The sequence below is a fragment of the Giraffa tippelskirchi genome, chromosome X, assembly GCF_054371585.1.
Source record: "Giraffa tippelskirchi isolate mGirTip1 chromosome X, T2T-mGirTip1v1.2.pri, whole genome shotgun sequence".
NCBI classification, from domain to species: Eukaryota; Metazoa; Chordata; class Mammalia; order Artiodactyla; family Giraffidae; genus Giraffa; species Giraffa tippelskirchi.
The window spans coordinates 37,615,360-37,641,142 of record NC_137289.1 but is presented as its reverse complement, the minus strand read 5'-3'; the positions used below and the strand labels follow the sequence as shown (position 1 = coordinate 37,641,142).

Sequence of the window (25,783 nt, the reverse complement as noted above, 5' to 3'; positions counted from 1 at the left end):
CTGTTAGCCCTGCATGCACAGATACACAAACGTTCTCCCGCTCGGCACTTAATTGATTCCCATGAGGGATGAGTGTCCTGGCAGAAGGGACACATTACTTAAGTCTAGGGTTTATTGAGCACACTCAGTCACCTAGCTAGAAACAAGTTACCAAAGTGGACGGAGCCATTTAAGTAAGAGTGCTCTGTGGGGACCAATGTCTACACCTATTGCAAAAGGACCCCTTATGACAGGAGCACACACTACGATGCACGGCTAGAACATGGATGTAGTCCACGTGGCAAGGGTTTTCAACCAAACCCTAATTCGTGAATCATCCAGGTAATTCTGATCCTAACCCACATCAGTAACAACAAAGTGACAGAATCCATCACATCGCGGTCTCCCCAGGAGGCAGCGGCCAGGCCACTCGCCTCAGAGTCCCAGAGACTGCTGTGGACGTGGACCCAGAGTTGGACGGCTCCTCTGGATTCCCTTTTCCCTATGGTCTTCCAGCCCAGGAGAGCCCCCGAAAGAGGACACGGGTCTTTCCCCAACATTCCAGTGGAGCCAACCCAGCTGGCAGAGTTTGGAAGGTGTTTTTGGCTACCATGGGCCTTTTTGAACACGCAAAGGGCGGAGGGAGGCGCCCAGCTCCAGAGGGTGGCTGGCATTTCTGGAGCCAACACTGCCATCAAGCGGAACCATTTTGAGCAAGGCGTGCAGGCCCTTGCTGTGGATCCTGCTGCGGAAAGGCCTGTGAAGAGAGGCCCTGGGGAGTGAGGGTTTCGAGCACTCAGAAGATCCTGGGCCAACCTGACTGCCTGACACCTCACCAGAGCCGGTGTGGGAGCAACAGGTAGTGCTGTTTGGGGCCGGGCTCGCCCAACGAGGAGCCCCTGGCTGTCAAGCCCTCGGGGGCGTGGTGTCGGTGGCGGCCATGTTCAGGAACAAGGCCCTGAAGCTCCTGCCACCGGCCACCTGGCCCATCCTGCAGGAAGGTTGCTCAGTCTCAGCATTAAGGACAGACCTCCATGGAACCAGTATAAACTGCACTAAAATACTTCAGAAAATCATCTTTCTCATCTGCAAAGGAGGAAAACACAAAGTACACCTGGGAGTTCTCTTCCACACCCATCAGATGTGTGACATCGGCTCCAGGAAAATAATGGCCCTTGCCGGGCTTGATTTTAAATGGAATTCGGGCACCTTTGAACTTGCAAATGGTTGATAGTTGAAGCAAACAGGGAAAACGTTTCTGACCATTACGATGATACAACTGTGGCGACGAAGAATGCCTGAACACGCTAGTAACCAGACAGTAACCCGAGAAGTTCGGTGAGAGACCCGCCCCGAGAGAGGTGCCTACTGTTCAGAAGCGGGTAACGGAACCAAAGCACAACTGAGGGCTGTGTTACGTACCTATGAGACGTCTGAAATCAGTGTCTGCTCTTCGTCTGTGCCTCAACGCTGGCTCCACACCAAGGCAACATATGAGCCGTTGATCACTCTCTTTCATTATTTTAGCAAACCGCGACCTGAAAAGGAAAGAAAATACCGTTGAATACCTTTGCCTCAGATGCAGATCCATATCCTTCAGTATGAATTCAGCTTCAAAGAGATAAGAAACCAACCAAAACAAAAAACACACCAGTCACCACAAAGTTCCATTAAGAGAAAACAAACCAAAACACCCGATCAAACCACACTACCTACCCCTAGGAGAAGTCAGCATAAATGTCTAGATGGTCTGGACTTTATACTGCAAACCCACTGTGATGTAACTCACTGTAACCATTTAGACTCAGTGTTGTGGACTGAGGTTGCGGTCTAACACACCGATGCCCTTTTCTGCTCACCTACACTACCGGCCCTGAGGTTTGTGAAAAGAATAACCTGTTAGCCCTGCATGCACAGATACACAAACGTTCTCCCGCTCGGCACTTAATTGATTCCCATGAGGGATGAGTGTCCTGGCAGAAGGGACACATGACTTAAGTCTAGGGTTTGTTGAGCACACTCAGTCACCTAGCTAGAAACAAGTTACCAAAGTGGACGGAGCCACTTAAGTAAGAGTGCTCTGTGGGGACCAATGTCTACACCTATTGCAAAAGGACCCCTTATGACAGGAGCACACACTACGATGCACGGCTAGAACCTGGATGTAGTCCACGTGGCAAGGGTTTTCAACCAAACCCTAATTCGTGAATCATCCAGGTAATTCTGATCCTAACCCACATCAGTAACAACAAAGTGACAGAATCCATCACATCACGGTCGCCCCAGGAGGCAGCGGCCAGGCCACTCGCCTCAGAGTCCCAGAGACTGCTGTGGACGTGGACCCAGAGTTGGACGGCTCCTCTGGATTCCCTTTTCCCTATGGTCTTCCAGCCCAGGAGAGCCCCAGAAAGAGGACACAGGTCTTTCCCCAACATTCCAGTGGAGCCAACCCAGCTGGCAGAGTTTGGAAGGTGTTTTTGGCTACCATTGGCCTTTTTGAACACACAAAGGGCGGAGGGAGGCGCCCAGCTCCAGAGGGTGGCTGGCATTTCTGGAGCAACACTGCCATCAAGCGGAACCATTTTGAGCAAGGCGTGCAGGCCCTTCCTGCGGATCCTGCTGCAGAAAGGCCTGTGAAGAGAGGCCCTGGGGAGTGAGGGTTTCGAGCACTCAGAAGATCCTGGGCGAACCTGACTGCCTGACACCTCACCAGAGCTGGTGTGGGAGCAACAGGTAGTGCTGTTTGGGGCAGCCTCGCCCACCGAGGAGCCCCTGGCTGTCAAGCCCTCGGGGGCGTGGTGTCGGTGGCGGCCATGTTCAGGAACAAGGCCCTGAAGCTCCTGCCGCCAGCGACCTGGCCCATCCTGCAGGAAGGCTACTTTGGTAGGTTTAGAAGGACTCAGGTTGCTGAACTAACCATGCCTTTGCTCAGTCTCAGCATTAAGGACGGACCTGCATGGAACCAGTATAAACTGCACTAAAATACTTCAGAAAATCATCTTTCTGACCTGCAAAGGAGGAAAACACAAAGTACACCTGGGAGTTCTCTTCCACACCCATCAGATGTGTGACATCGGCTCCAGGAAAATAATGGCCCTTGCCGGGCTTGAGTTTAAATGGAATTCGGGCACCTTTGAACTTGCAAATGGTTGATAGTTGAAGCAAACAGGGAAAACGTTTCTGACCATTACGATGATACAACTATGGCGATGAAGTATGCCTGCACAGGCTTCTAAGCAGAGAGAAACGCCAGAAGTTCGGTGAGAGACCCGCCCCGAGAGAGGTGCCTACTGTTCAGAAGCGGGTAACGGAACCAAAGCACAACTGAGGGCTGTGTTACGTACCTATGAGACGTCTGAAATCAGTGTCTGCTCTTCGTCTGTGCCTCAACGCTGGCTCCACACCAAGGCAACATATGAGCCGTTGATCACTCTCTTTCATTATTTTAGCAAACCGCGACCTGAAAAGGAAAGAAAATACCGTTGAATACCTTTGCCTCAGATGCAGATCCATATCCTTCAGTATGAATTCAGCTTCAAAGAGATAAGAAACCAACCAAAACAAAAAACACACCAGTCACCACAAAGTCCCATTAAGAGAAAACAAACCAAAACACCCGATCAAACCACACTACCTACCCCTAGGAGAAGTCAGCATAAATGTCTAGATGGTCTGGACTTTATACTGCAAACCCACTGTGATGTAACTCACTGTAACCATTTAGACTCAGTGTTGTGGACTGAGGTTGCGGTCTAACATACCGATGCCCTTTTCTGCTCACCTACACTACCGGCCCTGAGGTTTGTGAAAAGAATAACCTGTTAGCCCTGCATGCACAGATACACAAACGTTCTCCCGCTCGGCACTTAATTGATTCCCATGAGGGATGAGTGTCCTGGCAGAAGGGACACATGACTTAAGTCTAGGGTTTGTTGAGCACACTCAGTCACCTAGCTAGAAACAAGTTACCAAAGTGGACGGAGCCATTTAAGTAAGAGTGCTCTGTGGGGACCAATGTCTACACCTATTGCAAAAGGACCCCTTATGACAGGAGCACACACTACGATGCACGGCTAGAACCTGGATGTAGTCCACGTGGCAAGGGTTTTCAACCAAACCCTAATTCGTGAATCATCCAGGTAATTCTGATCCTAACCCACATCAGTAACAACAAAGTGACAGAATCCATCACATCGCAGTCTCCCCAGGAGGCAGCGGCCAGGCCACTCGCCTCAGAGTCCCAGAGACTGCTGTGGACGTGGACCCAGAGTTGGACGGCTCCTCTGGATTCCCTTTTCCCTATGGTCTTCCAGCCCAGGAGAGCCCCCGAAAGAGGACACAGGTCTTTCCCCAACATTCCAGTGGAGCCAACCCAGCTGGCAGAGTTTGGAAGGTGTTTTTGGCTACCATGGGCCTTTTTGAACACGCAAAGGGCGGAGGGAGGCGCCCAGCTCCAGAGGGTGGCTGGCATTTCTGGAGCAACACTGCCATCAAGCGGAACCATTTTGAGCAAGGCGTGCAGGCCCTTGCTGCGGATCCTGCTGCGGAAAGGCCTGTGAAGAGAGGCCCTGGGGAGTGAGGGTTTCGAGCACTCAGAAGATCCTGGGCCAACCTGACTGCCTGGCACCTCACCAGAGCCGGTGTGGGAGCAACAGGTAGTGCTGTTTGGGGCCGGCCTCGCCCACCGAGGAGCCCCTGGCTGTCAAGCCCTCGGGGGCGTGGTGTCGGTGGCGGCCATGTTCAGGAACAAGGCCCTGAAGCTCCTGCCACCGGCCACCTGGCCCATCGTGCAGGAAGGTTGCTCAGTCTCAGCATTAAGGACAGACCTCCATGGAACCAGTATAAACTGCACTAAAATACTTCAGAAAATCATCTTTCTGACCTGCAAAGGAGGAAAACACAAAGTACACCTGGGAGTTCTCTTCCACACCCATCAGATGTGTGACATCGGCTCCAGGAAAATAATGGCCCTTGCCGGGCTTGAGTTTAAATGGAATTCGGGCACCTTTGAACTTGCAAATGGTTGATAGTTGAAGCAAACAGGGAAAACGTTTCTGACCATTACGATGATACAACTGTGGCGACGAAGAATGCCTGAACACGCTAGTAACCAGACAGTAACCCGAGAAGTTCGGTGAGAGACCCGCCCCGAGAGAGGTGCCTACTGTTCAGAAGCGGGTAACGGAACCAAAGCACAACTGAGGGCTGTGTTACGTACCTATGAGACGTCTGAAATCAGTGTCTGCTCTTCGTCTGTGCCTCAACGCTGGCTCCACACCAAGGCAACATATGAGCCGTTGATCACTCTCTTTCATTATTTTAGCAAACCGCGACCTGAAAAGGAAAGAAAATACCGTTGAATACCTTTGCCTCAGATGCAGATCCATATCCTTCAGTATGAATTCAGCTTCAAAGAGATAAGAAACCAACCAAAACAAAAAACACACCAGTCACCACAAAGTTCCATTAAGAGAAAACAAACCAAAACACCCGATCAAACCACACTACCTACCCCTAGGAGAAGTCAGCATAAATGTCTAGATGGTCTGGACTTTATACTGCAAACCCACTGTGATGTAACTCACTGTAACCATTTAGACTCAGTGTTGTGGACTGAGGCTGCGGTCTAACATACCGATGCCCTTTTCTGCTCACCTACACTACCGGCCCTGAGGTTTGTGAAAAGAATAACCTGTTAGCCCTGCATGCACAGATACACAAACGTTCTCCCGCTCGGCACTTAATTGATTCCCATGAGGGATGAGTGTCCTGGCAGAAGGGACACATGACTTAAGTCTAGGGTTTGTTGAGCACACTCAGTCACCTAGCTAGAAACAAGTTACCAAAGTGGACGGAGCCACTTAAGTAAGAGTGCTCTGTGGGGACCAATGTCTACACCTATTGCAAAAGGACCCCTTATGACAGGAGCACACACTACGATGCACGGCTAGAACCTGGATGTAGTCCACGTGGCAAGGGTTTTCAACCAAACCCTAATTCGTGAATCATCCAGGTAATTCTGATCCTAACCCACATCAGTAACAACAAAGTGACAGAATCCATCACATCGCGGTCTCCCCAGGAGGCAGCGGCCAGGCCACTCGCCTCAGAGTCCCAGAGACTGCTGTGGACGTGGACCCAGAGTTGGACGGCTCCTCTGGATTCCCTTTTCCCTATGGTCTTCCAGCCCAGGAGAGCCCCCGAAAGAGGACACAGGTCTTTCCCCAACATTCCAGTGGAGCCAACCCAGCTGGCAGAGTTTGGAAGGTGTTTTTGGCTACCATTGGCCTTTTTGAACACGCAAAGGGCGGAGGGAGGCGCCCAGCTCCAGAGGGTGGCTGGCATTTCTGGAGCAACACTGCCATCAAGCGGAACCATTTTGAGCAAGGCGTGCAGGCCCTTCCTGCGGATCCTGCTGCAGAAAGGCCTGTGAAGAGAGGCCCTGGGGAGTGAGGGTTTCGAGCACTCAGAAGATCCTGGGCGAACCTGACTGCCTGACACCTCACCAGAGCTGGTGTGGGAGCAACAGGTAGTGCTGTTTGGGGCCGGCCTCGCCCACCGAGGAGCCCCTGGCTGTCAAGCCCTCGGGGGCGTGGTGTCGGTGGCGGCCATGTTCAGGAACAAGGCCCTGAAGCTCCTGCCACCGGCCACCTGGCCCATCGTGCAGGAAGGTTGCTCAGTCTCAGCATTAAGGACAGACCTCCATGGAACCAGTATAAACTGCACTAAAATACTTCAGAAAATCATCTTTCTGACCTGCAAAGGAGGAAAACACAAAGTACACCTGGGAGTTCTCTTCCACACCCATCAGATGTGTGACATCGGCTCCAGGAAAATAATGGCCCTTGCCGGGCTTGATTTTAAATGGAATTCGGGCACCTTTGAACTTGCAAATGGTTGATAGTTGAAGCAAACAGGGAAAACGTTTCTGACCATTACGATGATACAACTGTGGCGACGAAGAATGCCTGAACACGCTAGTAACCAGACAGTAACCCGAGAAGTTCGGTGAGAGACCCGCCCCGAGAGAGGTGCCTACTGTTCAGAAGCGGGTAACGGAACCAAAGCACAACTGAGGGCTGTGTTACGTACCTATGAGACGTCTGAAATCAGTGTCTGCTCTTCGTCTGTGCCTCAACGCTGGCTCCACACCAAGGCAACATATGAGCCGTTGATCACTCTCTTTCATTATTTTAGCAAACCGCGACCTGAAAAGGAAAGAAAATACCGTTGAATACCTTTGCCTCAGATGCAGATCCATATCCTTCAGTATGAATTCAGCTTCAAAGAGATAAGAAACCAACCAAAACAAAAAACACACCAGTCACCACAAAGTCCCATTAAGAGAAAACAAACCAAAACACCCGATCAAACCACACTACCTACCCCTAGGAGAAGTCAGCATAAATGTCTAGATGGTCTGGACTTTATACTGCAAACCCACTGTGATGTAACTCACTGTAACCATTTAGACTCAGTGTTGTGGACTGAGGTTGCGGTCTAACATACCGATGCCCTTTTCTGCTCACCTACACTACCGGCCCTGAGGTTTGTGAAAAGAATAACCTGTTAGCCCTGCATGCACAGATACACAAACGTTCTCCCGCTCGGCACTTAATTGATTCCCATGAAGGATGAGTGTCCTGGCAGAAGGGACACATGACTTAAGTCTAGGGTTTGTTGAGCACACTCAGTCACCTAGCTAGAAACAAGTTACCAAAGTGGACGGAGCCATTTAAGTAAGAGTGCTCTGTGGGGACCAATGTCTACACCTATTGCAAAAGGACCCCTTATGACAGGAGCACACACTACGATGCACGGCTAGAACCTGGATGTAGTCCACGTGGCAAGGGTTTTCAACCAAACCCTAATTCGTGAATCATCCAGGTAATTCTGATCCTAACCCACATCAGTAACAACAAAGTGACAGAATCCATCACATCGCGGTCTCCCCAGGAGGCAGCGGCCAGGCCACTCGCCTCAGAGTCCCAGAGACTGCTGTGGACGTGGACCCAGAGTTGGACGGCTCCTCTGGATTCCCTTTTCCCTATGGTCTTCCAGCCCAGGAGAGCCCCCGAAAGAGGACACAGGTCTTTCCCCAACATTCCAGTGGAGCCAACCCAGCTGGCAGAGTTTGGAAGGTGTTTTTGGCTACCATGGGCCTTTTTGAACACGCAAAGGGCGGAGGGAGGCTCCCAGCTCCAGAGGGTGGCTGGATTTCTGGAGCAACACTGCCATCAAGCGGAACCATTTTGAGCAAGGCGTGCAGGCCCTTGCTGTGGATCCTGCTGCGGAAAGGCCTGTGAAGAGAGGCCCTGGGGAGTGAGGGTTTCAAGCACTCAGAAGATCCTGGGCCAACCTGACTGCCTGGCACCTCACCAGAGCCGGTGTGGGAGCAACAGGTAGTGCTGTTTGGGGCCGGGCTCGCCCAACGAGGAGCCCCTGGCTGTCAAGCCCTCGGGGGCGTGGTGTCGGTGGCGGCCATGTTCAGGAACAAGGCCCTGAAGCTCCTGCCACCGGCCACCTGGCCCATCCTGCAGGAAGGTTGCTCAGTCTCAGCATTAAGGACAGACCTCCATGGAACCAGTATAAACTGCACTAAAATACTTCAGAAAATCATCTTTCTCATCTGCAAAGGAGGAAAACACAAAGTACACCTGGGAGTTCTCTTCCACACCCATCAGATGTGTGACATCGGCTCCAGGAAAATAATGGCCCTTGCCGGGCTTGAGTTTAAATGGAATTCGGGCACCTTTGAACTTGCAAATGGTTGATAGTTGAAGCAAACAGGGAAAACGTTTCTGACCATTACGATGATACAACTGTGGCGACGAAGAATGCCTGAACACGCTAGTAACCAGACAGTAACCCGAGAAGTTCGGTGAGAGACCCGCCCCGAGAGAGGTGCCTACTGTTCAGAAGCGGGTAACGGAACCAAAGCACAACTGAGGGCTGTGTTACGTACCTATGAGACGTCTGAAATCAGTGTCTGCTCTTCGTCTGTGCCTCAACGCTGGCTCCACACCAAGGCAACATATGAGCCGTTGATCACTCTCTTTCATTATTTTAGCAAACCGCGACCTGAAAAGGAAAGAAAATACCGTTGAATACCTTTGCCTCAGATGCAGATCCATATCCTTCAGTATGAATTCAGCTTCAAAGAGATAAGAAACCAACCAAAACAAAAAACACACCAGTCACCACAAAGTTCCATTAAGAGAAAACAAACCAAAACACCCGATCAAACCACACTACCTACCCCTAGGAGAAGTCAGCATAAATGTCTAGATGGTCTGGACTTTATACTGCAAACCCACTGTGATGTAACTCACTGTAACCATTTAGACTCAGTGTTGTGGACTGAGGCTGCGGTCTAACATACCGATGCCCTTTTCTGCTCACCTACACTACCGGCCCTGAGGTTTGTGAAAAGAATAACCTGTTAGCCCTGCATGCACAGATACACAAACGTTCTCCCGCTCGGCACTTAATTGATTCCCATGAGGGATGAGTGTCCTGGCAGAAGGGACACATGACTTAAGTCTAGGGTTTGTTGAGCACACTCAGTCACCTAGCTAGAAACAAGTTACCAAAGTGGACGGAGCCACTTAAGTAAGAGTGCTCTGTGGGGACCAATGTCTACACCTATTGCAAAAGGACCCCTTATGACAGGAGCACACACTACGATGCACGGCTAGAACCTGGATGTAGTCCACGTGGCAAGGGTTTTCAACCAAACCCTAATTCGTGAATCATCCAGGTAATTCTGATCCTAACCCACATCAGTAACAACAAAGTGACAGAATCCATCACATCGCGGTCTCCCCAGGAGGCAGCGGCCAGGCCACTCGCCTCAGAGTCCCAGAGACTGCTGTGGACGTGGACCCAGAGTTGGACGGCTCCTCTGGATTCCCTTTTCCCTATGGTCTTCCAGCCCAGGAGAGACCCAGAAAGAGGACACAGGTCTTTCCCCAACATTCCAGTGGAGCCAACCCAGCTGGCAGAGTTTGGAAGGTGTTTTTGGCTACCATTGGCCTTTTTGAACACGCAAAGGGCGGAGGGAGGCGCCCAGCTCCAGAGGGTGGCTGGCATTTCTGGAGCAACACTGCCATCAAGCGGAACCATTTTGAGCAAGGCGTGCAGGCCCTTCCTGCGGATCCTGCTGCAGAAAGGCCTGTGAAGAGAGGCCCTGGGGAGTGAGGGTTTCGAGCACTCAGAAGATCCTGGGCGAACCTGACTGCCTGACACCTCACCAGAGCTGGTGTGGGAGCAACAGGTAGTGCTGTTTGGGGCCGGCCTCGCCCACCGAGGAGCCCCTGGCTGTCAAGCCCTCGGGGGCGTGGTGTCGGTGGCGGCCATGTTCAGGAACAAGGCCCTGAAGCTCCTGCCACCGGCCACCTGGCCCATCGTGCAGGAAGGTTGCTCAGTCTCAGCATTAAGGACAGACCTCCATGGAACCAGTATAAACTGCACTAAAATACTTCAGAAAATCATCTTTCTGACCTGCAAAGGAGGAAAACACAAAGTACACCTGGGAGTTCTCTTCCACACCCATCAGATGTGTGACATCGGCTCCAGGAAAATAATGGCCCTTGCCGGGCTTGATTTTAAATGGAATTCGGGCACCTTTGAACTTGCAAATGGTTGATAGTTGAAGCAAACAGGGAAAACGTTTCTGACCATTACGATGATACAACTGTGGCGACGAAGAATGCCTGAACACGCTAGTAACCAGACAGTAACCCGAGAAGTTCGGTGAGAGACCCGCCCCGAGAGAGGTGCCTACTGTTCAGAAGCGGGTAACGGAACCAAAGCACAACTGAGGGCTGTGTTACGTACCTATGAGACGTCTGAAATCAGTGTCTGCTCTTCGTCTGTGCCTCAACGCTGGCTCCACACCAAGGCAACATATGAGCCGTTGATCACTCTCTTTCATTATTTTAGCAAACCGCGACCTGAAAAGGAAAGAAAATACCGTTGAATACCTTTGCCTCAGATGCAGATCCATATCCTTCAGTATGAATTCAGCTTCAAAGAGATAAGAAACCAACCAAAACAAAAAACACACCAGTCACCACAAAGTCCCATTAAGAGAAAACAAACCAAAACACCCGATCAAACCACACTACCTACCCCTAGGAGAAGTCAGCATAAATGTCTAGATGGTCTGGACTTTATACTGCAAACCCACTGTGATGTAACTCACTGTAACCATTTAGACTCAGTGTTGTGGACTGAGGTTGCGGTCTAACATACCGATGCCCTTTTCTGCTCACCTACACTACCGGCCCTGAGGTTTGTGAAAAGAATAACCTGTTAGCCCTGCATGCACAGATACACAAACGTTCTCCCGCTCGGCACTTAATTGATTCCCATGAAGGATGAGTGTCCTGGCAGAAGGGACACATGACTTAAGTCTAGGGTTTGTTGAGCACACTCAGTCACCTAGCTAGAAACAAGTTACCAAAGTGGACGGAGCCATTTAAGTAAGAGTGCTCTGTGGGGACCAATGTCTACACCTATTGCAAAAGGACCCCTTATGACAGGAGCACACACTACGATGCACGGCTAGAACCTGGATGTAGTCCACGTGGCAAGGGTTTTCAACCAAACCCTAATTCGTGAATCATCCAGGTAATTCTGATCCTAACCCACATCAGTAACAACAAAGTGACAGAATCCATCACATCGCGGTCTCCCCAGGAGGCAGCGGCCAGGCCACTCGCCTCAGAGTCCCAGAGACTGCTGTGGACGTGGACCCAGAGTTGGACGGCTCCTCTGGATTCCCTTTTCCCTATGGTCTTCCAGCCCAGGAGAGCCCCCGAAAGAGGACACAGGTCTTTCCCCAACATTCCAGTGGAGCCAACCCAGCTGGCAGAGTTTGGAAGGTGTTTTTGGCTACCATGGGCCTTTTTGAACACGCAAAGGGCGGAGGGAGGCTCCCAGCTCCAGAGGGTGGCTGGATTTCTGGAGCAACACTGCCATCAAGCGGAACCATTTTGAGCAAGGCGTGCAGGCCCTTGCTGTGGATCCTGCTGCGGAAAGGCCTGTGAAGAGAGGCCCTGGGGAGTGAGGGTTTCAAGCACTCAGAAGATCCTGGGCCAACCTGACTGCCTGGCACCTCACCAGAGCCGGTGTGGGAGCAACAGGTAGTGCTGTTTGGGGCCGGGCTCGCCCAACGAGGAGCCCCTGGCTGTCAAGCCCTCGGGGGCGTGGTGTCGGTGGCGGCCATGTTCAGGAACAAGGCCCTGAAGCTCCTGCCACCGGCCACCTGGCCCATCCTGCAGGAAGGTTGCTCAGTCTCAGCATTAAGGACAGACCTCCATGGAACCAGTATAAACTGCACTAAAATACTTCAGAAAATCATCTTTCTCATCTGCAAAGGAGGAAAACACAAAGTACACCTGGGAGTTCTCTTCCACACCCATCAGATGTGTGACATCGGCTCCAGGAAAATAATGGCCCTTGCCGGGCTTGATTTTAAATGGAATTCGGGCACCTTTGAACTTGCAAATGGTTGATAGTTGAAGCAAACAGGGAAAACGTTTCTGACCATTACGATGATACAACTGTGGCGACGAAGAATGCCTGAACACGCTAGTAACCAGACAGTAACCCGAGAAGTTCGGTGAGAGACCCGCCCCGAGAGAGGTGCCTACTGTTCAGAAGCGGGTAACGGAACCAAAGCACAACTGAGGGCTGTGTTACGTACCTATGAGACGTCTGAAATCAGTGTCTGCTCTTCGTCTGTGCCTCAACGCTGGCTCCACACCAAGGCAACATATGAGCCGTTGATCACTCTCTTTCATTATTTTAGCAAACCGCGACCTGAAAAGGAAAGAAAATACCGTTGAATACCTTTGCCTCAGATGCAGATCCATATCCTTCAGTATGAATTCAGCTTCAAAGAGATAAGAAACCAACCAAAACAAAAAACACACCAGTCACCACAAAGTTCCATTAAGAGAAAACAAACCAAAACACCCGATCAAACCACACTACCTACCCCTAGGAGAAGTCAGCATAAATGTCTAGATGGTCTGGACTTTATACTGCAAACCCACTGTGATGTAACTCACTGTAACCATTTAGACTCAGTGTTGTGGACTGAGGTTGCGGTCTAACACACCGATGCCCTTTTCTGCTCACCTACACTACCGGCCCTGAGGTTTGTGAAAAGAATAACCTGTTAGCCCTGCATGCACAGATACACAAACGTTCTCCCGCTCGGCACTTAATTGATTCCCATGAGGGATGAGTGTCCTGGCAGAAGGGACACATGACTTAAGTCTAGGGTTTGTTGAGCACACTCAGTCACCTAGCTAGAAACAAGTTACCAAAGTGGACGGAGCCACTTAAGTAAGAGTGCTCTGTGGGGACCAATGTCTACACCTATTGCAAAAGGACCCCTTATGACAGGAGCACACACTACGATGCACGGCTAGAACCTGGATGTAGTCCACGTGGCAAGGGTTTTCAACCAAACCCTAATTCGTGAATCATCCAGGTAATTCTGATCCTAACCCACATCAGTAACAACAAAGTGACAGAATCCATCACATCACGGTCGCCCCAGGAGGCAGCGGCCAGGCCACTCGCCTCAGAGTCCCAGAGACTGCTGTGGACGTGGACCCAGAGTTGGACGGCTCCTCTGGATTCCCTTTTCCCTATGGTCTTCCAGCCCAGGAGAGCCCCAGAAAGAGGACACAGGTCTTTCCCCAACATTCCAGTGGAGCCAACCCAGCTGGCAGAGTTTGGAAGGTGTTTTTGGCTACCATTGGCCTTTTTGAACACACAAAGGGCGGAGGGAGGCGCCCAGCTCCAGAGGGTGGCTGGCATTTCTGGAGCAACACTGCCATCAAGCGGAACCATTTTGAGCAAGGCGTGCAGGCCCTTCCTGCGGATCCTGCTGCAGAAAGGCCTGTGAAGAGAGGCCCTGGGGAGTGAGGGTTTCGAGCACTCAGAAGATCCTGGGCGAACCTGACTGCCTGACACCTCACCAGAGCTGGTGTGGGAGCAACAGGTAGTGCTGTTTGGGGCAGCCTCGCCCACCGAGGAGCCCCTGGCTGTCAAGCCCTCGGGGGCGTGGTGTCGGTGGCGGCCATGTTCAGGAACAAGGCCCTGAAGCTCCTGCCGCCAGCGACCTGGCCCATCCTGCAGGAAGGCTACTTTGGTAGGTTTAGAAGGACTCAGGTTGCTGAACTAACCATGCCTTTGCTCAGTCTCAGCATTAAGGACGGACCTGCATGGAACCAGTATAAACTGCACTAAAATACTTCAGAAAATCATCTTTCTGACCTGCAAAGGAGGAAAACACAAAGTACACCTGGGAGTTCTCTTCCACACCCATCAGATGTGTGACATCGGCTCCAGGAAAATAATGGCCCTTGCCGGGCTTGAGTTTAAATGGAATTCGGGCACCTTTGAACTTGCAAATGGTTGATAGTTGAAGCAAACAGGGAAAACGTTTCTGACCATTACGATGATACAACTATGGCGATGAAGTATGCCTGCACAGGCTTCTAAGCAGAGAGAAACGCCAGAAGTTCGGTGAGAGACCCGCCCCGAGAGAGGTGCCTACTGTTCAGAAGCGGGTAACGGAACCAAAGCACAACTGAGGGCTGTGTTACGTACCTATGAGACGTCTGAAATCAGTGTCTGCTCTTCGTCTGTGCCTCAACGCTGGCTCCACACCAAGGCAACATATGAGCCGTTGATCACTCTCTTTCATTATTTTAGCAAACCGCGACCTGAAAAGGAAAGAAAATACCGTTGAATACCTTTGCCTCAGATGCAGATCCATATCCTTCAGTATGAATTCAGCTTCAAAGAGATAAGAAACCAACCAAAACAAAAAACACACCAGTCACCACAAAGTCCCATTAAGAGAAAACAAACCAAAACACCCGATCAAACCACACTACCTACCCCTAGGAGAAGTCAGCATAAATGTCTAGATGGTCTGGACTTTATACTGCAAACCCACTGTGATGTAACTCACTGTAACCATTTAGACTCAGTGTTGTGGACTGAGGTTGCGGTCTAACATACCGATGCCCTTTTCTGCTCACCTACACTACCGGCCCTGAGGTTTGTGAAAAGAATAACCTGTTAGCCCTGCATGCACAGATACACAAACGTTCTCCCGCTCGGCACTTAATTGATTCCCATGAGGGATGAGTGTCCTGGCAGAAGGGACACATGACTTAAGTCTAGGGTTTGTTGAGCACACTCAGTCACCTAGCTAGAAACAAGTTACCAAAGTGGACGGAGCCATTTAAGTAAGAGTGCTCTGTGGGGACCAATGTCTACACCTATTGCAAAAGGACCCCTTATGACAGGAGCACACACTACGATGCACGGCTAGAACCTGGATGTAGTCCACGTGGCAAGGGTTTTCAACCAAACCCTAATTCGTGAATCATCCAGGTAATTCTGATCCTAACCCACATCAGTAACAACAAAGTGACAGAATCCATCACATCGCAGTCTCCCCAGGAGGCAGCGGCCAGGCCACTCGCCTCAGAGTCCCAGAGACTGCTGTGGACGTGGACCCAGAGTTGGACGGCTCCTCTGGATTCCCTTTTCCCTATGGTCTTCCAGCCCAGGAGAGCCCCCGAAAGAGGACACAGGTCTTTCCCCAACATTCCAGTGGAGCCAACCCAGCTGGCAGAGTTTGGAAGGTGTTTTTGGCTACCATGGGCCTTTTTGAACACGCAAAGGGCGGAGGGAGGCGCCCAGCTCCAGAGGGTGGCTGGCATTTCTGGAGCAACACTGCCATCAAGCGGAACCATTTTGAGCAAGGCGTGCAGGCCCTTGCTGCGGATCCTGCTGCGGAAAGGCCTGTGAAGAGAGGCCCTGGGGAGTGAGGGTTTCGAGCACTCAGAAGATCCTGGGCCAACCTGACTGCCTGGCACCTCACCAGAGCCGGTGTGGGAGCAACAGGTAGTGCTGTTTGGGGCCGGCCTCGCCCACCGAGGAGCCCCTGGCTGTCAAGCCCTCGGGGGCGTGGTGTCGGTGGCGGCCATGTTCAGGAACAAGGCCCTGAAGCTCCTGCCACCGGCCACCTGGCCCATCGTGCAGGAAGGTTGCTCAGTCTCAGCATTAAGGACAGACCTCCATGGAACCAGTATAAACTGCACTAAAATACTTCAGAAAATCATCTTTCTGACCTGCAAAGGAGGAAAACACAAAGTACACCTGGGAGTTCTCTTCCACACCCATCAGATGTGTGACATCGGCTCCAGGAAAATAATGGCCCTTGCCGGGCTTGAGTTTAAATGGAATTCGGGCACCTTTGAACTTGCAAATGGTTGATAGTTGAAGCAAACAGGGAAAACGTTTCTGACCATTACGATGATACAACTGTGGCGACGAAGAATGCCTGAACACGCTAGTAACCAGACAGTAACCCGAGAAGTTCGGTGAGAGACCCGCCCCGAGAGAGGTGCCTACTGTTCAGAAGCGGGTAACGGAACCAAAGCACAACTGAGGGCTGTGTTACGTACCTATGAGACGTCTGAAATCAGTGTCTGCTCTTCGTCTGTGCCTCAACGCTGGCTCCACACCAAGGCAACATATGAGCCGTTGATCACTCTCTTTCATTATTTTAGCAAACCGCGACCTGAAAAGGAAAGAAAATACCGTTGAATACCTTTGCCTCAGATGCAGATCCATATCCTTCAGTATGAATTCAGCTTCAAAGAGATAAGAAACCAACCAAAACAAAAAACACACCAGTCACCACAAAGTTCCATTAAGAGAAAACAAACCAAAACACCCGATCAAACCACACTACCTACCCCTAGGAGAAGTCAGCATAAATGTCTAGATGGTCTGGACTTTATACTGCAAACCCACTGTGATGTAACTCACTGTAACCATTTAGACTCAGTGTTGTGGACTGAGGCTGCGGTCTAACATACCGATGCCCTTTTCTGCTCACCTACACTACCGGCCCTGAGGTTTGTGAAAAGAATAACCTGTTAGCCCTGCATGCACAGATACACAAACGTTCTCCCGCTCGGCACTTAATTGATTCCCATGAGGGATGAGTGTCCTGGCAGAAGGGACACATGACTTAAGTCTAGGGTTTGTTGAGCACACTCAGTCACCTAGCTAGAAACAAGTTACCAAAGTGGACGGAGCCACTTAAGTAAGAGTGCTCTGTGGGGACCAATGTCTACACCTATTGCAAAAGGACCCCTTATGACAGGAGCACACACTACGATGCACGGCTAGAACCTGGATGTAGTCCACGTGGCAAGGGTTTTCAACCAAACCCTAATTCGTGAATCATCCAGGTAATTCTGATCCTAACCCACATCAGTAACAACAAAGTGACAGAATCCATCACATCGCGGTCTCCCCAGGAGGCAGCGGCCAGGCCACTCGCCTCAGAGTCCCAGAGACTGCTGTGGACGTGGACCCAGAGTTGGACGGCTCCTCTGGATTCCCTTTTCCCTATGGTCTTCCAGCCCAGGAGAGACCCAGAAAGAGGACACAGGTCTTTCCCCAACATTCCAGTGGAGCCAACCCAGCTGGCAGAGTTTGGAAGGTGTTTTTGGCTACCATTGGCCTTTTTGAACACGCAAAGGGCGGAGGGAGGCGCCCAGCTCCAGAGGGTGGCTGGCATTTCTGGAGCAACACTGCCATCAAGCGGAACCATTTTGAGCAAGGCGTGCAGGCCCTTCCTGCGGATCCTGCTGCAGAAAGGCCTGTGAAGAGAGGCCCTGGGGAGTGAGGGTTTCGAGCACTCAGAAGATCCTGGGCGAACCTGACTGCCTGACACCTCACCAGAGCTGGTGTGGGAGCAACAGGTAGTGCTGTTTGGGGCCGGCCTCGCCCACCGAGGAGCCCCTGGCTGTCAAGCCCTCGGGGGCGTGGTGTCGGTGGCGGCCATGTTCAGGAACAAGGCCCTGAAGCTCCTGCCACCGGCCACCTGGCCCATCGTGCAGGAAGGTTGCTCAGTCTCAGCATTAAGGACAGACCTCCATGGAACCAGTATAAACTGCACTAAAATACTTCAGAAAATCATCTTTCTGACCTGCAAAGGAGGAAAACACAAAGTACACCTGGGAGTTCTCTTCCACACCCATCAGATGTGTGACATCGGCTCCAGGAAAATAATGGCCCTTGCCGGGCTTGATTTTAAATGGAATTCGGGCACCTTTGAACTTGCAAATGGTTGATAGTTGAAGCAAACAGGGAAAACGTTTCTGACCATTACGATGATACAACTGTGGCGACGAAGAATGCCTGAACACGCTAGTAACCAGACAGTAACCCGAGAAGTTCGGTGAGAGACCCGCCCCGAGAGAGGTGCCTACTGTTCAGAAGCGGGTAACGGAACCAAAGCACAACTGAGGGCTGTGTTACGTACCTATGAGACGTCTGAAATCAGTGTCTGCTCTTCGTCTGTGCCTCAACGCTGGCTCCACACCAAGGCAACATATGAGCCGTTGATCACTCTCTTTCATTATTTTAGCAAACCGCGACCTGAAAAGGAAAGAAAATACCGTTGAATACCTTTGCCTCAGATGCAGATCCATATCCTTCAGTATGAATTCAGCTTCAAAGAGATAAGAAACCAACCAAAACAAAAAACACACCAGTCACCACAAAGTCCCATTAAGAGAAAACAAACCAAAACACCCGATCAAACCACACTACCTACCCCTAGGAGAAGTCAGCATAAATGTCTAGATGGTCTGGACTTTATACTGCAAACCCACTGTGATGTAACTCACTGTAACCATTTAGACTCAGTGTTGTGGACTGAGGTTGCGGTCTAACATACCGATGCCCTTTTCTGCTCACCTACACTACCGGCCCTGAGGTTTGTGAAAAGAATAACCTGTTAGCCCTGCATGCACAGATACACAAACGTTCTCCCGCTCGGCACTTAATTGATTCCCATGAAGGATGAGTGTCCTGGCAGAAGGGACACATGACTTAAGTCTAGGGTTTGTTGAGCACACTCAGTCACCTAGCTAGAAACAAGTTACCAAAGTGGACGGAGCCATTTAAGTAAGAGTGCTCTGTGGGGACCAATGTCTACACCTATTGCAAAAGGACCCCTTATGACAGGAGCACACACTACGATGCACGGCTAGAACCTGGATGTAGTCCACGTGGCAAGGGTTTTCAACCAAACCCTAATTCGTGAATCATCCAGGTAATTCTGATCCTAACCCACATCAGTAACAACAAAGTGACAGAATCCATCACATCGCGGTCTCCCCAGGAGGCAGCGGCCAGGCCACTCGCCTCAGAGTCCCAGAGACTGCTGTGGACGTGGACCCAGAGTTGGACGGCTCCTCTGGATTCCCTTTTCCCTATGGTCTTCCAGCCCAGGAGAGCCCCCGAAAGAGGACACAGGTCTTTCCCCAACATTCCAGTGGAGCCAACCCAGCTGGCAGAGTTTGGAAGGTGTTTTTGGCTACCATGGGCCTTTTTGAACACGCAAAGGGCGGAGGGAGGCTCCCAGCTCCAGAGGGTGGCTGGATTTCTGGAGCAACACTGCCATCAAGCGGAACCATTTTGAGCAAGGCGTGCAGGCCCTTGCTGCGGATCCTGCTGCGGAAAGGCCTTTGAAGAGAGGCCCTGGGGAGTGAGGGTTTCAAGCACTCAGAAGATCCTGCGCCAACCTGACTGCCTGGCACCTCACCAGAGCCGGTGTGGGAGCAACAGGTAGTGCTGTTTGGGGCCGGGCTCGCCCAACGAGGAGCCCCTGGCTGTCAAGCCCTCGGGGGCGTGGTGTCGGTGGCGGCCATGTTCAGGAACAAGGCCCTGAAGCTCCTGCCACCGGCCACCTGGCCCATCCTGCAGGAAGGTTGCTCAGTCTCAGCATTAAGGACAGACCTGCATGGAACCAGTATAAACTGCACTAAAGTACTTCAGAAAATCATCTTTCTGACCTGCAAAGGAGGAAAACACAAAGTACACCTGGGAGTTCTCTTCCACACCCATCAGATGTGTGACATCGGCTCCAGGAAAATAATGGCCCTTGCCGGGCTTGAGTTTAAATGGAATTCGGGCACCTTTGAACTTGCAAATGGTTGATAGTTGAAGCAAACAGGGAAAACGTTTCTGAACATTACGATGATACAACTGTGGCGACGAAGAATGCCTGAACACGCTAGTAACCAGACAGTAACCCGAGAAGTTCGGTGAGAGACCCGCCCCAAGAGAGGTGCCTACTGTTCAGAAGCGGGTAACGGAACCAAAGCACAACTGAGGGCTGTGTTACGTACCTATGAGACGTCTGAAATCAGTGTCTGCTCTTCGTCTGTGCCTCAACGCTGGCTCCACACCAAGGCAACATATGAGCCGTTGATCACTCTCTTTCATTATTTTAGCAAACCGCGACCTGAAAAGGAAAGAAAATACCGTTGAATACCTTTGCCTCAGATGCAGATCCATATCCTTCAGTATGAATTCAGCTTCAAAGAGATAAGAAACCAACCAAAACAAAAAACACACCAGTCACCACAAAGTTCCATTAAGAGAAAACAAACCAAAACACCCGATCAAACCACACTACCTACCCCTAGGAGAAGTCAGCGTAAATGTCTAGATGGTCTGGACTTTATACTGCAAACCCACTGTGATGTAACTCACTGTAACCATTTAGACTCAGTGTTGTGGACTGAGGCTGCGGTCTAACATACCGATGCCCTTTTCTGCTCACCTACACTACCGGCCCTGAGGTTTGTGAAAAGAATAACCTGTTAGCCCTGCATGCACAGATACACAAACGTTCTCCCGCTCGGCACTTAATTGATTCCCATGAGGGATGAGTGTCCTGGCAGAAGGGACACATGACTTAAGTCTAGGGTTTGTTGAGCACACTCAGTCACCTAGCTAGAAACAAGTTACCAAAGTGGACGGAGCCACTTAAGTAAGAGTGCTCTGTGGGGACCAATGTCTACACCTATTGCAAAAGGACCCCTTATGACAGGAGCACACACTACGATGCACGGCTAGAACCTGGATGTAGTCCACGTGGCAAGGGTTTTCAACCAAACCCTAATTCGTGAATCATCCAGGTAATTGTGATCCTAACCCACATCAGTAACAACAAAGTGACAGAATCCATCGCATCGCCGTCTCCCCAGGAGGCAGCGGCCAGGCCACTCGCCTCAGAGTCCCAGAGACTGCTGTGGACGTGGTCCCAGAGTTGGACGGCTCCTCTGGATTCCCTTTTCCCTATGGTCTTCCAGCCCAGGAGAGCCCCAGAAAGAGGACACAGGTCTTTCCCCAACATTCCAGTGGAGCCAACCCAGCTGGCAGAGTTTGGAAGGTGTTTTTGGCTACCATTGGCCTTTTTGAACACGCAAAGGGCGGAGGGAGGCGCCCAGCTCCAGAGGGTGGCTGGCATTTCTGGAGCAACACTGCCATCAAGCGGAACCATTTTGAGCAAGGCGTGCAGGCCCTTCCTACGGATCCTGCTGCAGAAAGGCCTGTGAAGAGAGGCCCTGGGGAGTGAGGGTTTCGAGCACTCAGAAGATCCTGGGCGAACCTGACTGCCTGACACCTCACCAGAGCTGGTGTGGGAGCAACAGGTAGTGCTGTTTGGGGCCGGCCTCGCCCACCGAGGAGCCCCTGGCTGTCAAGCCCTCGGGGGCGTGGTGTCGGTGGCGGCCATGTTCAGGAACAAGGCCCTGAAGCTCCTGCCACGGGACACCTGGCCCATCGTGCAGGAAGGTTGCTCAGTCTCAGCATTAAGGACAGACCTCCATGGAACCAGTATAAACTGCACTAAAGTACTTCAGAAAATCATCTTTCTGACCTGCAAAGGAGGAAAACACAAAGTACACCTGGGAGTTCTCTTCCACACCCATCAGATGTGTGACATCGGCTCCAGGAAAATAATGGCCCTTGCCGGGCTTGAGTTTAAATGGAATTCGGGCACCTTTGAACTTGCAAATGGTTGATAGTTGAAGCAAACAGGGAAAACGTTTCTGACCATTACGATGATACAACTGTGGCGACGAAGAATGCCTGAACACGCTAGTAACCAGACAGTAACCCGAGAAGTTCGGTGAGAGACCCGCCCCAAGAGAGGTGCCTACTGTTCAGAAGCGGGTAACGGAACCAAAGCACAACTGAGGGCTGTGTTACGTACCTATGAGACGTCTGAAATCAGTGTCTGCTCTTCGTCTGTGCCTCAACGCTGGATCCACACCAAGGCAACATATGAGCCGTTGATCACTCTCTTTCATTATTTTAGCAAACCGCGACCTGAAAAGGAAAGAAAATACCGTTGAATACCTTTGCCTCAGATGCAGATCCATATCCTTCAGTATGAATTCAGCTTCAAAGAGATAAGAAACCAACCAAAACAAAAAACACACCAGTCACCACAAAGTTCCATTAAGAGAAAACAAACCAAAACACCCGATCAAACCACACTACCTACCCCTAGGAGAAGTCAGCGTAAATGTCTAGATGGTCTGGACTTTATACTGCAAACCCACTGTGATGTAACTCACTGTAACCATTTAGACTCAGTGTTGTGGACTGAGGCTGCGGTCTAACATACCGATGCCCTTTTCTGCTCACCTACACTACCGGCCCTGAGATTTGTGAAAAGAATAACCTGTTAGCCCTGCATGCACAGATACACAAACGTTCTCCCGCTCGGCACTTAATTGATTCCCATGAGGGATGAGTGTCCTGGCAGAAGGGACACATGACTTAAGTCTAGGGTTTGTTGAGCACACTCAGTCACCTAGCTAGAAACAAGTTACCAAAGTGGACGGAGCCACTTAAGTAAGAGTGCTCTGTGGGGACCAATGTCTACACCTATTGCAAAAGGACCCCTTATGACAGGAGCACACACTACGATGCACGGCTAGAACCTGGATGTAGTCCACGTGGCAAGGGTTTTCAACCAAATCCTAATTCGTGAATCATCCAGGTAATTCTGATCCTAACCCACATCAGTAACAACAAAGTGACAGAATCCATCACATCGCGGTCTCCCCAGGAGGCAGCGGCCAGGCCACTCGCCTCAGAGTCCCAGAGACTGCCGTGGACGTGGTCCCAGAGTTGGACGGCTCCTCTGGATTCCCTTTTCGCTATGGTCTTCCAGCCCAGGAGAGCCCCAGAAAGAGGACACAGGTCTTTCCCCAACATTCCAGTGGAGCCAACCCAGCTGGCAGAGTTTGGAAGGTGTTTTTGGCTACCATTGGCCTTTTTGAACACGCAAAGGGCGGAGGGAGGCGCCCAGCTCCAGAGGGTGGCTGGCATTTCTGGAGCAACACTGCCATCAAGCGGAACCATTTTGAGCAAGGCGTGCAGGCCCTTCCTGCGGATCCTGCTGCAGAAAGGCCTGTGAAGAGAGGCCCTGGGGAGTGAGGGTTTCGAGCACTCAGAAGATCCTGGGCGAACCTGACTGCCTGACACCTCACCAGAGCTGGTGTGGGAGCAACAGGTAGTGCTGTTTGGGGCCGGCCTCGCCCACCGAGGAGCCCCTGGCTGTCAAGCCCTCGGGGGCGTGGTGTCGGTGGCGGCCATGTTCAGGAACAAGGCCCTGAAGCTCCTGCCACGGGACACCTGGCCCATCCTGCAGGAAGGTTGCTCAGTCTCAGCATTAAGGACAGACCTCCATGGAACCAGTATAAACTGCACTAAAATACTTCAGAAAATCATCTTTCTGACCTGCAAAGGAGGAAAACACAAAGTACACCTGGGAGTTCTCTTCCACACCCATCAGATGTGTGACATCGGCTCCAGGAAAATAATGGCCCTTGCCGGGCTTGATTTTAAATGGAATTCGGGCACCTTTGAACTTGCAAATGGTTGATAGTTGAAGCAAACAGGGAAAACGTTTCTGACCATTACGATGATACAACTGTGGCGACGAAGAATGCCTGAACACGCTAGTAACCAGACAGTAACCCGAGAAGTTCGGTGAGAGACCCGCCCCGAGAGAGGTGCCTACTGTTCAGAAGCGGGTAACGGAACCAAAGCACAACTGAGGGCTGTGTTACGTACCTATGAGACGTCTGAAATCAGTGTCTGCTCTTCGTCTGTGCCTCAACGCTGGCTCCACACCAAGGCAACATATGAGCCGTTGATCACTCTCTTTCATTATTTTAGCAAACCGCGACCTGAAAAGGAAAGAAAATACCGTTGAATACCTTTGCCTCAGATGCAGATCCATATCCTTCAGTATGAATTCAGCTTCAAAGAGATAAGAAACCAACCAAAACAAAAAACACACCAGTCACCACAAAGTCCCATTAAGAGAAAACAAACCAAAACACCCGATCAAACCACACTACCTACCCCTAGGAGAAGTCAGCATAAATGTCTAGATGGTCTGGACTTTATACTGCAAACCCACTGTGATGTAACTCACTGTAACCATTTAGACTCAGTGTTGTGGACTGAGGTTGCGGTCTAACATACCGATGCCCTTTTCTGCTCACCTACACTACCGGCCCTGAGGTTTGTGAAAAGAATAACCTGTTAGCCCTGCATGCACAGATACACAAACGTTCTCCCGCTCGGCACTTAATTGATTCCCATGAGGGATGAGTGTCCTGGCAGAAGGGACACATGACTTAAGTCTAGGGTTTGTTGAGCACACTCAGTCACCTAGCTAGAAACAAGTTACCAAAGTGGACGGAGCCATTTAAGTAAGAGTGCTCTGTGGGGACCAATGTCTACACCTATTGCAAAAGGACCCCTTATGACAGGAGCACACACTACGATGCACGGCTAGAACCTGGATGTAGTCCACGTGGCAAGGGTTTTCAACCAAACCCTAATTCGTGAATCATCCAGGTAATTCTGATCCTAACCCACATCAGTAACAACAAAGTGACAGAATCCATCACATCGCGGTCTCCCCAGGAGGCAGCGGCCAGGCCACTCGCCTCAGAGTCCCAGAGACTGCTGTGGACGTGGACCCAGAGTTGGACGGCTCCTCTGGATTCCCTTTTCCCTATGGTCTTCCAGCCCAGGAGAGCCCCAGAAAGAGGACACAGGTCTTTCCCCAACATTCCAGTGGAGCCAACCCAGCTGGCAGAGTTTGGAAGGTGTTTTTGGCTACCATTGGCCTTTTTGAACACGCAAAGGGCGGAGGGAGGCGCCCAGCTCCAGAGGGTGGCTGGTATTTCTGGAGCAACACTGCCATCAAGCGGAACCATTTTGAGCAAGGCGTGCAGGCCCTTCCTGCGGATCCTGCTGCAGAAAGGCCTGTGAAGAGAGGCCCTGGGGAGTGAGGGTTTCGAGCACTCAGAAGATCCTGGGCGAACCTGACTGCCTGACACCTCACCAGAGCTGGTGTGGGAGCAATAGGTAGTGCTGTTTGGGGCAGCCTCGCCCACCGAGGAGCCCCTGGCTGTCAAGCCCTCGGGGGCGTGGTGTCGGTGGCGGCCATGTTCAGGAACAAGGCCCTGAAGCTCCTGCCGCCAGCGACCTGGCCCATCCTGCAGGAAGGCTACTTTGGTAGGTTTAGAAGGACTCAGGTTGCTGAACTAACCATGCCTTTGCTCAGTCTCAGCATTAAGGACGGACCTGCATGGAACCAGTATAAACTGCACTAAAATACTTCAGAAAATCATCTTTCTGACCTGCAAAGGAGGAAAACACAAAGTACACCTGGGAGTTCTCTTCCACACCCATCAGATGTGTGACATCGGCTCCAGGAAAATAATGGCCCTTGCCGGGCTTGATTTTAAATGGAATTCGGGCACCTTTGAACTTGCAAATGGTTGATAGTTGAAGCAAACAGGGAAAACGTTTCTGACCATTACGATGATACAACTGTGGCGACGAAGAATGCCTG

The 25,783-nt window shown here is 51.2% G+C and overlaps 2 long non-coding RNA genes across 2 annotated transcripts in view; one reads left to right on the top strand and one right to left on the bottom strand.

Annotated features, from left to right (window-relative positions):
* LOC145536425 (uncharacterized) overlaps positions 1 to 25,783 on the bottom strand; it is a 325,058-nt gene that overhangs the window by 21,067 nt on the left and 278,208 nt on the right. The window contains exons 147-159 of the long non-coding RNA XR_014075840.1: positions 23,983 to 24,098; positions 22,109 to 22,224; positions 20,235 to 20,350; positions 18,362 to 18,477; positions 16,488 to 16,603; positions 14,614 to 14,729; positions 12,692 to 12,807; positions 10,819 to 10,934; positions 8,945 to 9,060; positions 7,072 to 7,187; positions 5,198 to 5,313; positions 3,324 to 3,439; positions 1,402 to 1,517 (exon numbers count right to left, since the gene is read on the bottom strand). This is a non-coding gene — a long non-coding RNA (uncharacterized LOC145536425). The remainder of the gene's footprint in view (positions 1 to 1,401; positions 1,518 to 3,323; positions 3,440 to 5,197; positions 5,314 to 7,071; positions 7,188 to 8,944; positions 9,061 to 10,818; positions 10,935 to 12,691; positions 12,808 to 14,613; positions 14,730 to 16,487; positions 16,604 to 18,361; positions 18,478 to 20,234; positions 20,351 to 22,108; positions 22,225 to 23,982; positions 24,099 to 25,783) is intronic.
* Positions 9,328 to 16,620, top strand: LOC145536427 (uncharacterized). Its single transcript, XR_014075843.1, has 2 exons — positions 9,328 to 14,002; positions 15,925 to 16,620. It is a non-coding gene; the product is annotated as an uncharacterized LOC145536427 (long non-coding RNA).